Source organism: Mytilus edulis, chromosome 1 (genome assembly GCF_963676685.1).
Source record: "Mytilus edulis chromosome 1, xbMytEdul2.2, whole genome shotgun sequence".
In the NCBI taxonomy this organism is placed as follows: Eukaryota; Metazoa; Mollusca; class Bivalvia; order Mytilida; family Mytilidae; genus Mytilus; species Mytilus edulis.
The window spans coordinates 121,021,633-121,040,461 of record NC_092344.1 but is presented as its reverse complement, the minus strand read 5'-3'; the positions used below and the strand labels follow the sequence as shown (position 1 = coordinate 121,040,461).

Here is an 18,829-nt window from a genome sequence, read left to right as displayed (position 1 = left end):
TTTAGGAACAACATATATTAGGAAACGTTATGGCCTTAAATTTTACAAAGAATAATTGTATCTTTAAGCGATTCGAATTACCCCTCTTGCAGTTCCAAATTATGTTCGAATTTTACGATTGGACATAAAGGATGAGATTCTAATTTTGATAATTGTCAGAACAATATTAAAACGTGGAAAAACAAATAACAACAATATATTTTGGGAAACCCAATGATCCAAACTACTAAATTTCAAAATAATGTTTTCCATTTCTTGGTAGATTTACCGGATGTACATTCTTCGTATTTACAGACTTACAACTATATCTTGTTAATAAGCACAGTAAATAGCAATGAACGAGTAGAATCTGGTATTACCATTTACACTAGTCTTGAAGCAGTACTGCCAGTTATACTTTATATATAAATACACAGGATTTATTTGTATTAAAGTGCCGTTGTTGTACATTGCAGCTTTAAAACATACCTATTTTGGTTATTTTCATTCCTTACTAAACCCGAATACTTTTGATGATATGTGTGTTTATAGGCATGTGATTCTCCAAAAAAAAAATCTTCTATGTTTTGAGTCGAATCGAGTATGTTAAGTTATGTAATGATATAGATTATGCTATATGTTGATATAAAGGCAACAGTAGTATGCCGGTGTTGAAAAGTTATAAATCGACCATGGCAACTGCGTAAATATAGAAAATAAATTCAACGTACATGCCAAATAAATGCATATTTGTTTGTATTACATTATTACATTATATTATTACCTGTTCATAAACAATGCGTGCAAAAGATGAACTTGGTAATTTTCATATGTGTTTACCAGACAACCTTTTAAAATAAATTGCACTCTAAACAGTTGGGTAATTTCTTAGTTAGTATAGATGCATTTATGTTCTAATTCATAACTTCAAGCGAACATAAATTATTTACAAAATAAACTCAACACCTTTGTATGGGATCAGCTCGCCTGACAGTGTGCAGCAAAGCTTTAATTTTATTAAAGACAAATGCAACGTAAAACATGTTTATCAGTGTTACTGTCTGCCTAGGCCGCTGCAGGTAACAAACACAAAAACCAATCTACAAAAATAAAAACAATTTTCATTATGTACGAAAATACATTTTATGAATCAAATAAAGATTCTGTTCTTACACACATTATTATTCACATTAATAAAAAATAACACAAATAAAATACATTAAGTCGGGTGGGAGGGTGGGAAACTTTACTGCACCAAAAGCGAACCTCGAATGACAATATCTTTAATATACAAAACCGCCAAAAGTATAGCACGAAATATTTGAAATGACCTTATTCAAATATTATGGTCAGTTCTAACTCGACCAATGAAAAACATTTAACCTATTATATACTTTCAAACACGTGTAATTTTATAAACAAATACACGTGGTAATGTTTTGATACGGGTGTACATAACTTTAATAAATATATTTATGTTCTAATTCATAACTTCAAGCGAACATAAATTATTTACAAAATAAACTCAACACCTTTGTATGGGATCAGCTCGCCTGACAGTGTGCAGCAAAGCTTCGAAAAATAAAGAAAGGGTAAAGAAAAAATAAACGAAAAAATACATCATTAAATTCCAATATTATTTGTTACAGAAAGTCTATCCTTCAAAGACTCTTTAACATAACCGTCTTTGGCCGTGTCACTTTTCCACCGACCATGCTTTTTGAACAATCTGTCCTCTACACCAGCCGCTGCAGCAGCCGATGCCCCTCCTGAACGGAGACTATATATAGCTATGCAGTCCAAATTTTTTACTATCTAAGCCTATACTCTGTAAACTTGAAAGTAGTATTTCTCGAGCTCTCGTGTATGACAACGGACCTGTACTTCTAAGTTTATAAGAATTATCAGACTTACAAAAATTAACGGATCTAAAAACAAATTCATCAGAATTTGATGTAATACTAGCTAATTTGAGATATCGTTCTAGCATAGAGACAGGACAAGTTACAAGATTAGTTCTAGAAATAACCACATCCCTCCCTTCTCTGTAAATATCAGTTTTACTCTTTGCCAAGTATAAATTTGCATGTGTAGAATAAATCTTTATATCGATACCTCTCAAATTAACTAGTTCTGAAAACCTTAAAAAACCTGCATAGCTTAATAAACACATACAAACAGTTCTTAAGTCTTTAAGATTACTATAAAGAGTACCATAAGTATGAACAATCTTTCGTAAAATGTCTGGTGTAATAGGATCTTTCTTAGTGATAAAATGTCCCAATTTTCTCTGTGCTCCTTCGTTTACAAACGTTACTAATTCAGATGTACAAGGATTATTAAATCCAGCCAGTTTATGTGCCCAGCTAATGGCGTATATTACTTCATTTATCTTGCTTGCCGATTTTGCATTCTGTGAAATGTGAATCAAATATAGAGAAACTGTATAGTCAGATGAAGGTAATGGAGTAATATTATGTATTTTAGTCCACTTACAGAAAGCATTAAAGGCATACTGGTACTTTTTACGAGTGTTCAGAGAACGTGAGCTCAAGCAGTACTCTGGTAATCTAGCTTTCAATGTAGAAAGTTCATCCGAAATATCTGAATTCTGTCTCCATCTACCAACTCGAAAAATATCTGAAAAATGTGCAATCGTGATACAAACATTATAAAATGTCAAAGTATTAAAAACTTATATACAAATGAACCATGCCACTGTTAACATAACAGGACCTTGTCCAATATTTATTTGACCATGCCAGCTACAATGCTATATACATTAGTGCCGTGTTGAATACAACCATGCTTTCTACAATGTATATACACACTAGGGCCTTATCAACAACGACCGTGCCTGCTACAATACACATTCATGTACTAGGGCCTCGTAACTTTAACCTTGCCAGCTAGAATACACATCCGTGTACTAGGACCTCGTCACTTTAACCTCGCCAGCTACAATACACGTTCGTGTACTAGGGCCTCGCAACTTTAACCTCGCCAGCTACAATACACATTAGTGCACTAGGGCCTTGTTATCCTTGTCGCATCTAACTTCACTGCCAATACTGGAGCAATAAAAGCCTCAGTGCCAAAAATGGATTGTCTATTAGAACCACTGACAAAAATACCACTTGTATTTTTAAATTCAATAACATCAGATATGTAATCTCTGTAATTCATATTTTTATCAAAAATGAAAGGCCAATAGGTCGCAGATATCCATTTTGGTACAATTAAAGTACCTCTAGCTTTACAAGCAATTACATGTTTTATAGCTCTCAATACTAAATAAATAGGTGGTACAATCCAATTGTTTTCACCAGACCAATTCTGAGTAAAACAGTCTACAGCTTCTGTATTTACATTCCAGAATAAAGAGTTAAATCTTTCTAATTTTGTGTTACGAGAACTAGCAAAACGATCGACTGTATAAGGACCCCAAAGGTCGTTAATAAAAGTAGAACAATTTTGAGACTCCCCAGTCTTCATAATCAATGATTTTACTGATATAATCAGCTTTCGAATTTTCACCTCTCGGAATCCATTGTATGTTAATGGAGATTCCCTTTTGTAAACAAATAGAAAAAATGGAAATTGCTATATCTTGCAGTTTTTCTTTCATGCTTCCTGCTTGAACAATTCTGACACAATTTTGATTATCAGTTAGCCATTTTAAGGATTTTCCCGCAAATGCATGTTGATAAGACATCAACGCCAATTCTATGGCCTTAAGTTCCCTCCACGTGGAACTCTCTAACAATTCAGTGGATTTCCACATAGTGTGAAAATTTTTACTTTCCAACTCTACTGTACATGCTCCGGCAGCTATGCTGCTAGCATCAGAATATACCATTACATGTGACTGACTATATTGATTTAATGTTTTAAAATTTACATTAGCAATGTTATCAAGCCAGAACTTTAATTCTGATATCACAAAACTTTTACTTTCTAAAACTAAATAACTATCCCATGACATTCTACTTTCAATAGACATATAGCAATATCTAGTCATAATTCTAGTAATATTTCCGATCACAGGAAACATACTTATAATTCTACCCGTTACCTGGGCTAAATTTCTGGCAGAAATATATGGAATTTCTCTGAAAACATTATGAATAGATTGAAATAATTCGTCAATTCTCCTTTGAGGAATGCATAAAGTGAAATTACATGAATCCCAAATGATTCCCAACCACTCCAACTTCTGTACAGGAGTAAAAACTGATTTTTCTTCGTTCAGAAGAAAACCCGCACTCAAAAGTGATTGTTTCACAAATTCAGCATCTTTGATGCATTCATTATTTTCGTTATTCATACCAAATCCATCATCAAGATATAAAACTATTTTTATACCATTTTTTCTCCAATACTTGACCAATGGTCTGAGACACTTTGTAAATATGTAAGGACCCGTTGAAAGACCAAATGCTAAAACAGTGAAGCAATAAAATTTATCTTCCCACGAAAAACCTAGATACGTGTGCTGCTGTGGACATATATCCAAATGAAAATAACCAGACATTAAATCAAATTTATACAGATAATCATTTTTCTGAAAGTATTGCACAGCTATTTTCCAATCTTCAAATTTAATCTTTTCCTTTTTCACCGATAAATTCAAAGTGCTCAAATCTAAAATTAGACGCCTTTTCCCAGACTTTTGAGTAGCTACACTGAGCGGATTGACAATGTAAGGTTGAAAAGGGACCTCAATGACGCAACCTGAAAGAACAAGTTCATTTACAGATTTGCTAACAAAATCATCATTCCTAAGAGCAGATTTGTTATTTTTCATGTACATGCTCGAAGGAGTATCAATAAATGGAATAAGATAACCATTTTTCAGTGTGTCTAAAATAAATGAATTAGCACCGATATGCTCCCAGTACTGAATACTTTTAGCTAACCTTCCCTTTACACCAGAGAAAATACCCGTGTTAGATTTGAAATTTTCAAAAAATCTTACTTGTCTAAGCAAAACCTCAATATCATGATTTAAACAATAATCACTATCAAATTCAGAAAATAAATATAAATACTTATCATTAACTAACTGTTCATTGTTAATTGTTCTGTTGTGTATTGTTGAAGTTGAACTGGTTGCGTTTGACAAGTGGACAGTTCTTCCTCCAGTGGCCAAATTGTTTACAGGCATGGCACATATCGTGCTGGGAGGGCTCACGCCGCCCGCTGCCAGCTCGAAAGGGCGGCGGGTTCTGACGCTGATACTGATTGGAATAATAAGGATTAGGAGCAGTTTCAACGGGAGCCGGTCTAGAAGTTGTCTTGTAGGGATTTGGGCGTCGGGATTTGTCTTTAGTCGAACGCATGGCTCTGGACTCCGCCTGGCGAATTTTCTTTTCATCTTCAGAGTCTGAAGCGATAACATTTGCTTCATACTCTCTGACAGTAGCCCAACCACCGGCTGAAGTATCTGCTATGCGTATCAGTTTGTTTCTGCCCTTAACCTTATCTATGAGGTCTATGATGATACGTGACACCTTGGTTTCTGAACGGGGAACAAAGCTATAAACCTTGTTTAACTCGGTAATAGTTTCCTCGTTAAATTTGTATTGTATTTTGTTGCCCTCGTGCTTGAATTTAAGGGAAACCTCTTCCTTTAACTTTTTGGAAATTACGTCCTGTTCACGGACCAAATCTGATTTAAGATCTACAAGCTTATTGTCAAAATATACTTTAAAAAAGTTCAAAAGTATCAGCTAAATCACGGCGCTCTTCTACTATGTGGTTGCTACTATGTGATTTACCGGTTGAAATGTGTGAATGCTCAGTCTCACCTTCGGACCTTGGACTGCCTTCTCTATTCTCAGACATACTCAGGTTAAGCACAAGCTTACAAATTTACTGCACCAAAAGCGAACCTCGAATGACAATATCTTTAATATACAAAACCGCCAAAAGTATAGCACGAAATATTTGAAATGACCTTATTCAAATATTATGGTCAGTTCTAACTCGACCAATGAAAAACATTTAACCTATTATATACTTTCAAACACGTGTAATTTTATAAACAAATACACGTGGTAATGTTTTGATACCGGTGTACATAACTTTAATAAATATATTTATCTCAGTTGTATATCCTTAAATATAATTAGTTTTGTCATGCATATATGTTCAATAACCTAGGCCATCTGAGCTTCTTCATCAATTGTCGGATGCAAGTATATGGAAAAAAAACTCATACACCTCATTAAATGGGCAGTTAAAAAGTCATAAATACGAATAATTATATATGTTGGCACTCTTTTGTGTCAGTTTTTAGTTACAACAAACAAACAACTATGATCACTGGACCTGCTATCATCCAATAACTGCACTTGAATTTTTGCTAGATTACATTTTTATTGCGATTCCGTGTATCGTCAAATTATTGGAAATCTAATGGAGACTACTTTGAACTGTGCACCGCTTATTGAAAACATATTTCTGGATTGTTACAAGTTTCACTTTATGACTTAAATCAGCAAAGACCCACCAAAACAACATCTGGTATACAAATGTAACAAATAAATGCAACAGTAGTATACCGCTGTTCAAAAATCGTAAATCTATGGACAAAAAACAAAATCAGGGTTACAAACTAAAACTGAGGGAAACGCATTAAATATATAAGAGAAGAACAACGACACAACATTAAAATGTAACACACACAGCAACGGACTAAGCATTAGACAAAATACGATGATGAATAACCAATATAATATCAAAACCAAATACATGAATTTGGGATAGAAAAGTACCGTGACACGTCTTATAGTAATGTGAATTCACACTCAAATATAGGAGAAAACAAACGACACAACGGAAACACAACGTAAAAATGTTACACACACAGAAACGAACTAAGATATAACAATGGCCATTTTCGTGACTTGGTACAGGACATTTTTAAAGAAAGAAAATGGTGGATTGAACCTGGTTTTGTGGCATACCTAACCTCGCACTTTAATTAACTTTAACTTTACCGAATTAGACTATTTACCTGATTTGTAATCACATAAGCAACACGACGGGTGCCACATGTGGAGCAGGATCTGCTTACCCTTCCGGAGCACCTGAGATCACCCTTAGTTTTTGGTGGGGTTCGTGTTGTTTATTCTTTAGTTTTCTATGTTGTGTCATGTGTACTATTGTTTTTCTGTTTGTCTTTTTCATTTTTAGCCATGACGTTGTTAGATTGTTTTAGATTTATGAGTTTGACTGTGCCTTTGGTATCTTTCGTCCCTCTTTTAATGGCATTGTTAAATATAACAATAAAATGACAACATAATAATACAGGACTTCAATACAAATAAATAGGAGAACGTATTAGGCAAAGAAACACATGAATAATAGATAACAAAAGGCATCAGGTTTAAAATTCAATACGTCAAAACAGCACCTCGTCCACACAAGACTTACCAGTGACGCCCAGATATAAAAGTTCGAAAGTAAAAAAAAAAGGTACAAAGTTGTACAGCTCTGAGGATCAAAAGTTGAAAAAGCTTGTGCCATGGGTACAAAGTTGTACAGCTCTGAGGATCAAAAGTTGAAAAAGCTTGTGCCAAATACGGCTTGGGTTTTCTGCTTGTGATAATAACATCCTTATTATTTAGAACAATTTATGCTATTGCAAACAATAAATTTTATCAAATGAATAAAAAAGATTTACATGATAAAACTGACGTCTGAACTAATTACAGAAAACAAAACCCGAATACATAATACATTGAAGACCAACACAGATAATAGACACACCGGACTTGGTCCAGGCCTCAACGCAAAAAGTCATAACAATGACGTCACAAACGAAGTAGTAAAAAGGCACAAAAATTACGTCACGCAGACATTTGAGTTTCTGAAACAGCACAAAACTTTTACATATTTTAATGATATATTAGCTCTCAATTATGACGACTTCAGAATGTACACTAAAGAGATTACCTTGCTGCTGAACTGACTTTAAATGAACCTGAAATTATCAACGAACACTCCTTTCCCAAATCTTGATCATAATCATTGACAGGTAGCTTAATAACAAAAGTTTTGTTCAAAAGAGGGACGAAAGATACCAAAGGGACAGTCAAACTCATAAATCGAAAATAAACTGACAACGCCTGGCTAAAAATGAAAGAAGACAAATAGACAAATAATAGAACACATGACACAACATAGAAAACTGAAGAATAAGCAACACGAACCACACCAAAAACTAGGGGTGATCTCAGGTGCTCCGGAAGGGTAAGTAGATCCTGCTCCATATGTTGCAGCCGTCGTGTTGCTTATGTTATAACAAATCCGGTAAATAGTCTAAGTCGGTAGGTCACATTCATGAGAGGGGAGGGGGTTGTAGTTACGACGTAAGGAACATATCCGATATCTTTTGTGAAACGGTTATTACATAACGGTTAATCAACTCGTGATGGTGTCCGTAAAATTTACGAAGGGATGATTTCAACTTCATCATTTGGAACTCTTGGTTCAATAGCTTCCTTGTGAGTAGCAATCTTTTATCAGGAAAATCATGATAGGAAATACAAGCACGGGATTAAAGTGTTGAATTATAGATTTCCTTGTTAATCATCCTTTTTTTAGATGGAGACGTCCATTTGTCACCATCGTATGTAGTTTATATGTCTCAAGCGGTTCTATTTTTTCGTGTATATATTATTAGTTATCAAAGGTACCAGGCATATAATTCAGTACCACAGACTTGCGTTTAATCTACGTAAGACTCATCAATGACGCTCATATCAAAATATTTACAAAGCCAAACAAGTACAAAGTTGAAGGGCATTGAGGAACCAAAATATCAAAAAAGGTTGTGCCAAATACGGCTTAGGTAATCTATGCCTGGGATAAGAAATCCTTAGTATTTCGAATAAACCCTTCTTTTGCAAACAGTAAATTTATAAAAATGACAAAGTATTTGATTTTAACGAAAGAAATCTCGATATTACTGAAAAATTATTACACCAGGGTTTCAATATTACAAACTAGTAGACATTTAATAAATTTGATCATCGGTACAAGGACATCATTCGTAAATATAAATCAACGTGCAGACATATTATACGTTCAAGTATTTCAAATCTAATCGTTTAGGGTAATATTCTATTCAAAGCACAAACATGTCGTCATTCACCCAAAAAGCTAACAAAACATTTAAACATACTTATTCAGACGGGGTATATTTACGATACTGTCGTCATTTTTAAAATTTAATTTCGATTAAAGCAATATGGTCTTTTCATCGGAAACGATCTCATTTATTCTAAAACCAGTTGCTCGTATGATACAGATTACGTTTTTCCCGTATATTTCAAAATGGTATGATACTAAACCCCTATAGGGGAAACTTATTTTTTTTATTGAGGAAATATCAAATATAGATAAATATGAATTTAGACTATCCAAGGGCATGTTTTAGATGTTTCTGTTGTATATGTTGAATGAAGCTTGGTAAAATGTTTTTAAATGTTCATAAACGCATTTCATTCCAAATCTAAAAACTACAAAACATCTTTTGAATGAGTAACTGCATCTTGAAAAAAGGAGAAAAGATAAAATATTCTTCTATTATTTCTATGTTAATCATAAAATCGTCTCATATTTTCGGTGCGCTAACGCCCCTCAGGTATGAGTAGTTCACATCTGATACATTCATTTATGCTATAAATTCAAATATACTTTATTGCTAATTAAAGCCCCCACAAGAAGCAGAACAATCAACATTAATTACATACAAATGATTACAAATGATTCAATATGATAAAGACACAATGTTATATAAAAAAAAAAATAATATTTATTAAGACAAATAGAAGAATACAACAAGCACAGTGTTTAATAATATAACTAGGTTAAAAAAGGCTATATGATGCCAATCACAGAACCTTTGTACTGATATACATAAAACATTGCCAAAATAGGCCTACATGACAAAAACGACCGCATATTTGTTTGTAGATCTTTGTATATTATGTCAGTACGGAATAGCTATATATGATAACGCTATAAGAATAAAAATGCTCATAAACTTTCCATGAAAAAAACGAACTTGGTAATCGTTTACTCACGTTTTTACGAGATACACCTTTTATTATTAAATGCACTAAAACTATTAACATAGTTGAATAATGTCTTATTAAGTATAAATTCATTTATTTCAAGTTGTATTTCCTTAAACATAATGAAAAAAACTCATCAAGATCAAAGTGGAATGGTTAGTTTTGTCATATATATCGGTAAGTAACCTTGGCGATCTAAGTTTCCTAGTTTATTGCCAGATGCAGGTATGAACCGTTTAAAAAAGAAATTCTTCCCTCTCAAGAAAAAAAACCCACGAAATAGGAACAAACAAGAATGTGTCCATAGTACACGGATGCCCCACTCGCACTATCATTTTACATGTTCACTGGACCGTGAAATTGGGATCAATACTTTAATTTGGCATTACAATTAGAAAGATCATATCATAGTTAACATGTGTACTAAGTTTCAGGTTTATTGGACTTCAACTTCATCAAAAACTACCTTGACCAAAAACTTTAACCTGAGCTTCACACTATCTTCCTCTTTGTTCGGTGGACCATGAAATTGGGGTCAATACTTTAATTTGACATTAAAATTAGAAAGATCATATCATAGTTAACAAGTGTACTTAGTTTCAAGTTGATTGGACTTCAACTTCATCAAAAACTACCTTGACCAAAAACTTTAACCTGAGCTTCACAGACCAGAAAAATATAATGCCCCTCTACTATCGTAGGGTGGGCATAAAAACGGAAACTAATAAATAGAAACATAACAAACCCTTAACGAAGATATATGCTGCATAACTAACCGAAATCATGTCCCAACATTTATTAAGGAAAGTGAACAAGTTCAAATTGAATCACAGAATCTACTACAAAAAAGGCACTTCATATGTACGTTTGTCACCTATCTGATATATTAGTTTTAAATATGTCTTATAAACAATTTAGTGGAATCGCCACAATTATTGCATTATTGATGTTGTATTTTAAGTACATTATTTATAAATAGCTATTTACGGTCATATAAGTAAATTATGACATGTTTTTGATGATAAAGGAATAACAGAATGACGTTTCTATACTCAAACATCAGATTAAATTATCCTACACGTTTTGTTATAGTGACGCCTAAATATCATATGACTTAAACAGGATATTTTTGTACTTTCAGCTTGTTTTCGTTAAAAGTATTCATTTTGTGTTACGACATAGTCCTGTTTATCATGTTGTTGCTTTTACAACGCTCCTTATAATATACTTATAGAAAAATGAACTCATCATAGATGCCAGACGCACTGGTTTACGTTTTATGTATTTTTTTGTTATTATTCAGTTGATTGAGTTTAAAATGGGGTTGAGATATCAAAATTATCCCGCACTTCCTAGGTTGTGGACCATGCTAAGGTTCTATATTTTCAATCCTGCCCTATGGCTTATGGCTTTCCAAACTTTGCAATCGAGTGTTTCTAGTGAGGTTAATTCCAGAACAAGTTTTACCTGCGTGGAAATAGTATCTATAGTAAGAGGTCTTTCGTTAATGAAAAAAAAGAAAGGCTTCTAATATGTGAAACATTTTTTAAGTCATATATCTTACCATAAAGAACGTATTCCAAATTGCACCAACACATTGTGGACCATGCTAAGGTTCTATATTTTCAATCCTATCCTAGTTTATGGCTTTCCAAACTTTGCAATCGAGTGTTTCTAGTGAGGTTAATTCCAGAACAAGTTTTACCTGCTTGGAAATAGTATCTATAGTAAGAAGTCTTTCGTTAATGAAAAAAAAGAAAGGCTTCCAATATGTGAAACATTTTTTAAGTCATATATCTTACCATAAAGAACGTATTTCAAATTGCACAAACACAATCTGCATGGTATATTGAAGAAGAATAAAATAAATATCTTAATTTTTTCATAAACTTTTGCAATGCATATCCATATTTCTATTTGTAGTTAGCGTTATGATTTAAGTTGTACATATTTCATTTATTTTACGTGCCATGAACACGTTACTCAAAATCCGTCTATTGTCTTTCACTTAAATTTAGTAAATATTATGAATGATCATCTTTTTCAGTGGTATTCATGACCGCTATATTGTAAATAAGGTGGTTAACAACGGGATGTTAATTATTTCCTATTTTAGTTTTGAGGTCTACCTATAATAGATTAAGCTTCTTACGATGAATGACAAAAGAAACCGTTGTTTCTCCTCTATATTTATCAAATTATTAAATCATAAGTTTCTAATGTAGTATCTGGTGTAGCACCAATGTATTGATTGAGTTTCGGTTGATTCACATCCAGTGGCAAATATTTTATATAGATTCAGGACGATAATAAGCGGTTGAAGAATTGTTCATAATTTCAATGATTCAAAATTAAGAAATATAAATAAGGAAATATATTATCATAGTCGTGGCAACAATACTTACTAAATTCAATTACATGAAGTTGATCAAAAGTACATGGGAGTCTGCCATACTAAATAAAACGCATACACATAAAACGTTATTTATGAAATGGTGTACGACAAGGATATCCAATACATCCTTTTATATTAAAACACGGAATGGAGTGTTACAAAACTTTGTGATGACGATAAAATGGACCTTTCTCAATTAATTCTTTTATCAATATATGCACCCACAAATGCATTAAAAAAACTTAGAAAACCAGTACATAGCATTTATTTGAAGAAAAAAATTATCCAGTCAACATATAACGAATATCCATACCAAATATCTTCATTTGTTATTACTATCATCATTTATATAAAAAAAAAATGAAACTGTTTTATTCCGAAGATAGAAATTATTTTAAAGGGTTGATTTTAAAGTAAAATCCATGAAACATACTAGATAAGAAAACAAGTATTACCACTAAAATTACAAAGTCACCTGTTTGTGTGGTATTTAAAAGGTCGAAAGTGTTAATCGAATTCATAACGTTCTATTGACATTTGTACAAATGAGAACACCTGAACTAATGGTTGTATGCTTCTCCACACATATCATTATTGACATTTTCTAATGAAAGGTGGTATTACTAAAGACTATAACTACCTTGAAACTCTCCTTTACGATTGGTTAAAAAATCGTCCAGGAACCACAAATCCATCAATAGTAAGGAAAGATAAGAATGATAATAAGTTTATACAATATATAGTTCAATGTTCGTTATCTATGAGAAAACAAAACGATACGAATATCAATTAGAAACAAATAGAATATTTAACACATTTACTAACGATGCATAGGGATTTTTGAAGTCAACATGTATTCCACGCATTTATTTCAATGAAATTACAAATTCATTCAAAATTTCTTTCAGTTTTATTCCAATTGTTTGCTCTTTTATGCATTTGTTATTTCTGCTTCTTTTGAAATCATAAACATTCGATGGCAATTCCAGCAAAGAGCTTGGAATTCACCAAGTACGGTGGATCCATTATTTGTCATTTGTACTTTTTTTACATATCTTTATTAATATATTTTTACAATTTTTGATCAATTAAAAGATGTTTTTTTATGAATCTAGAAAATGGCTTTAAAACAGTAGTAATGATAAATCGAAAATTCAAAGAGCGAAAGGTGCTGAGACATAAATACTCTTTAATTAATACAACAAAAATAATACTTGTATTCACTTGGATCATAACTTTAAGGGATGATTACATGGCATTGTTCATAAAGGTATATTATCAGCCCTAGACTCTCCATACCAGAAGAAGGCGGATATGAATTTTGCACGTGAGCGTAGATATGATTTTGACGTTATTATTTTAGAGAGATTGTTGTCTGACGTGAGGAGCTTAATCAGAGACAGATCATTGTAAAGTGTGTTAGCTATCAAACCACTTTTGTAAGTGAAGAAGCAGTAGAGCTTATGAGTAATACTGATAGAGTATGGGCAAAATTGACATTGCTCTCACGTAATAAAAGATTTAAACTAATTTTCCAGATATAGAATAGAGAGACCCATTAAAATTCAAGTCAAAGAAACACCCGAAATACATCAAGACTGTAGAGATGTCATAACAGATAGAGACATGGTACAACAAGTAAACCAACCGACTAAAGGAAACAACTCATTCAACCTTTTTTTTACCAACAAACCTTCAACAATATACATAACTTTCTTTCGGATGATGATATTGTTAACGCCTAATTAGCAACAATACCAGTTAAATAAAATCAGACACCAAGACACCAAGACACCAAGACAAGTTTACCGATATAAAGGAGCAGATTTTGAGGATAAGAAAGCTGCAGTAAATAAAAGTTGGAGACAACCTTAGTAAAAAAACATCCAAATAATACAGTAATAAACATCATGTGTAAAATGATGAGAAAAAGAGGCAGAACAACATATAAAAACCGTAAGAACCTTGTTTATACAACCCGAAAATGCTACTTGAATTATGTTTTAAACATAGTAGCTCCTTTTGACAAAACATTTTTTTAAAGAAACAGCTGAAGAACCACCATTAAAAGATCAGTGAGTAAGATCAAATAACACAGATAACAAATAACAAAACGAACACATTGAACCACCAAATCCTATTTGTTAAGACACTAATACTGAGATGCCATATATGGGTAATGAAAACCACAGCTTTATGAATGACAGATAACTAAACGAACACATTGAACCACCAATTCCAATCTATGAAGACATAGTCCACATAAGCAAAGCAAGTGGACAAGACCAGCTCACCTCATTCATACTGACAGAACAACATTATGAACTAGCACCAACAGCCACTTTCTTGTTCAATAAAAAAGGACAAGCACAAATAGACTTGAAACACGCATTTGTCTGCAAAAAAAAGTGTCATACCATGAATTTGCAAATGGCAGGCCTGTCTCCCTAACCTGCATCATCATCAAGCTGATGAAGAACATTGTAATATCAAACCACACGATACAACTCGCAAGAAACAAGATACATGTACTATCAGAATTCAAACATGGTTTTATAAGTAAGCGATCATGTGAGACACAACACACAGGCCTGATACATAAGTAATACTTATAATTAACACTATAATGCAAACGAAATAGTCTTAAACTCTCCACAATCCTATGATAAAGTTAGCTATCCATCCAGCTACACAAGCTAAGACACTATGGGATGAGAGGAACACAAGAAATAGATCTCAGTCTCTTTAGACAACAGGACACAGAGAGTTGTATTAGAAAACACGTATTCAGGTAAAGTGGGCATTACATCTGTTTTCCTCAAGGTAGTGTACTCTGCTTAGTCCTTTTTCTAATTTTCCTCAATGACATCACCGAAAACATGAAATCTACAATCCGCCTGTTTGCTGATGATTGTCAACTATCAACACCAAAAATGCCCAAGAAATCCAGCTAATGATCTGACAAAGCTTTCAAAATGTAGAAAGAAATTATAAATTGAATTTAACGTCAGCAAATGTGATGTGATGCAACCAACACGATCCAAACACCCGATCAAATAATCTTATTACACGCAAGGTAAACAAAGAACTGAAGGAATCAACGGACACAAACTACTTACCAGCAAAGATGATATACGCTGAAACCTAAATATTAACGACATAGAAAAGTCACACAGCAAACAAAGATCAATGCTACTAAGGTGCTAGTAAGACCGAGAGTGGAATAACAACAATGTGAGTGCCACCAGGATAAAAAAAACAGGCTTAACTGGATACCTCTATGTCAACGAAGAGTTGACATCATATTATGCTTACTATACAATATATATTATTATAAATTTTAGCAATTCTGACAATTTTGAAGATGATGGAATGTTTTATCCTGATCCATCTCACAGTGTGCACAGTTTTTTTTTGCTTTTGTGTATATTCATTGAATTAGACATAAGAAGCACCTGCGATAGAAAAAAGAAGAAGAAGAAGAAAAAGAAGAAAAAGAAGAAGAATCAAAGAAGAAGACGAAGAAAAGAAGAAGAAGAAAAAGAAGAGATCTTGGGTCACTCGGTAACACAATTCAGCTGTCAGCTAAAAATACCATAAATAAAAATACGTCTTATATTATATTATATTTGTCTCCAAATAACCAAATTTTACGTCATTCAACAATATTGTTTTTATAATGACGTTAGATATTCCTATTTGTGATGCAATAATTTGCGGGAACTTGTGTGATTTCAGGGAATGGTGGACACATTTGCATATTTGTAAGTGTAAATATGCCTTTCTGTCCTGGACAACAGTATGACTCAGGGAAATCTGCATGTTTGCATCAATGTGTGATAATTCCGTTAATAGGTGTGTCTACTAAGACTTATTATTTCAAGCCAAGACGTCATAGTATATGAGATATAAGAAGGGTTGGTTTTGTTTGAACTGTTTTGTTTGAACTTTATGCTGTCAAAACAGTTTTGTACGACAGACAGGGTTTGTTTCTAATTTAGTTAGCAAATGTGACGTGTGTATTTTGCACGAAAATCCCACATCAGCGACCATATCATCCCTCCAGTTTGATAAGTGGCTTTCAATTTATTTCATAGCAATGCAAAAACCTGTTTTCACAAAAACATAGTAGGCAAATTATATTTTGCCAGTCAACAACTCTCTGGTATTGCTTATATCAAATTATCTCACGCCAATCGACAGTTATTTAAAGGTTTTATAAGAATTTGTGTTGAGATGTCTGGTGAAGCTAAGAAAATCTTGTTTGTGCATGTCGTTAATTACCTAATTATAAAATATATTGTCTTAAACAAGTCAACACTATAAAAAGGTGCTGTGGTATTATTTCCAATAAGACAGCAATCCCCAAGAGTTCAAATGAAACTGTAAATCCAACAATGAGAAAATCAATTACTGTATAGTCGGCTGTAAATGGCACCGACAATAAAAATGTGAAGCAATAAAAACCAACAGTCTAATTTATAACAAAAACATTTACGAAAAGAAAATACGACCGATATAAAACAATGGCAACCAATGAAAAACAGGTTCCTGCCTAGAATAGACATATTAATGATGTTTCAAAGGGTGTTTAACATGTCTCAAGCACTCAATCCCCTCTCTATAACCTGTCACATCGGTGAGACAACACAAAATGATAAAAAAAACTTTTATTTATAAAAGACACTTAGTTATTTCATTACTACCACAAATATTGTAACTTTCATTCTTATTAATAAATGTTATATCGGTATTACGAATCTAATCTAGAATTCTATCCTAATTCTATCTTATTTTGGTGACTAACTACAGAATAAAAACGTAAACATAAAACAATCTAAACATGCACATAAAAAATCACAGCCGAGTTAGCGAACAATGTGACATCACATTAGAGTTTCTAAAAATGTCCGGAAATAATGTTGTCATTTTATTTATATTTAACATCGCCATAAAAGCGGGAGATTTGACTAGCTACAAAACCAGCTTCAACTTACCTTTTTTAAATGGCCTGTACCAAGTCAGGAAAATGGCCATTGTTATATTATAGTTCGTTTCTGTGTGTGTTAAATTTTAGTGTTGTGTTTCTGTTGTGTTGTAGTTCTCCTCTTATGTTTGATGTGTTTCCCTCAGTTTTAGTTCGTCACCCAGTTTTTTTTTATCCAATCGATTTATGAATTTCAAAAAGCAAATTAGAACTAATAAATATATCATGTTCTCACAGACTAAAGTACCAATCACCATACATCCAACTGATTTAGGATAGCACAAAAGTTATAAACAGTTGAAAACATATAAGTAAACAGTATCGTCAGGGTATAGGATCGTGAGTTCTGTCACTCGTATGCGGCTGTCATACACGTGAGAGGTTTAGAAAGCTATAAAAATTCTACATAAGAAAATATCTGTACCAAGTCAGGAATATGACTGTTGTTATTCATTCGTTTGATGTGTGTGAGCATTTGATTTTGCCATTTGATTTGGGACTTTCCTTTTTGAGTTTTCCTCGGAGTTCAGTATTTTTGTTATTCTCATAACTGCACATATATATAGTAATATGTATTTAGGTGTATGTTTTCATTTTTCATATCAATGTTAGTCCCGATGATAACAATATTTAGATATGTTAAAAGTGTGTTAAATTGATAACATTTAAGAATAAGTTTATCAAAATGATCTGATAATTACATGGATTGCATCTTAATTTAGGGGCTCTTTAAATTGCATCACCGTAAAATTGGGATGTGATATCCTGTTATTTTATAAGAATTCCACAGGTACAATCAATTTTCTGTGAAATTATTTGATAAATGTTTGAATAAAATGGTTTTGAAATCCATGACTTAATAATTTACCAGTTATATATATAAACTAGAGCATAAATTAAATTCATTAAAATCTAAATCGCGACTACAGACAGGGGCATAGCGAACAAGTGTGAATTACACAAACTACTAGACAAAGGAGACAAACGAACATCACTATCAAAAAGGGGAAAACATCGTCTCTTTTGTCATTTTAAAATGGAGTTTCCGTTGTGAATCTGAAATCTCTAAATCTAAATAAAAGGACATTCATTGCTTTCTGTATTAGATTTAGTTAAGTTTCTCTAAGTAATTTTCCAGAGTAAAAATCTCAAATATTTAAAGAAAAATACCATAAAATTAATGTTTTTTAATTACCAATCAAATGTAATTAAGACGGATCTGAGTTGGCCAAAAAACTATGATTCATACCTATACAAGAACAAGTCTGCTATAAAAGTGCGCTACTGGTGCCAATAAAATATCTACAACCTGTCAAAAAAAAAAAAATTGACGAAACTCACATAGATGGTGTCAAGGAAAAAACAACTAAATTGAATTAA

General features: G+C 32.7%; 1 pseudogene; it reads right to left on the bottom strand.

The window, feature by feature from the left end:
- Window positions 1-1,435: 1,435 nt before the first annotated feature.
- Window positions 1,436-2,452, bottom strand: LOC139504131 (uncharacterized; annotated as a pseudogene).
- Between the last annotated feature and the right edge of the window lie 16,377 nt (window positions 2,453-18,829).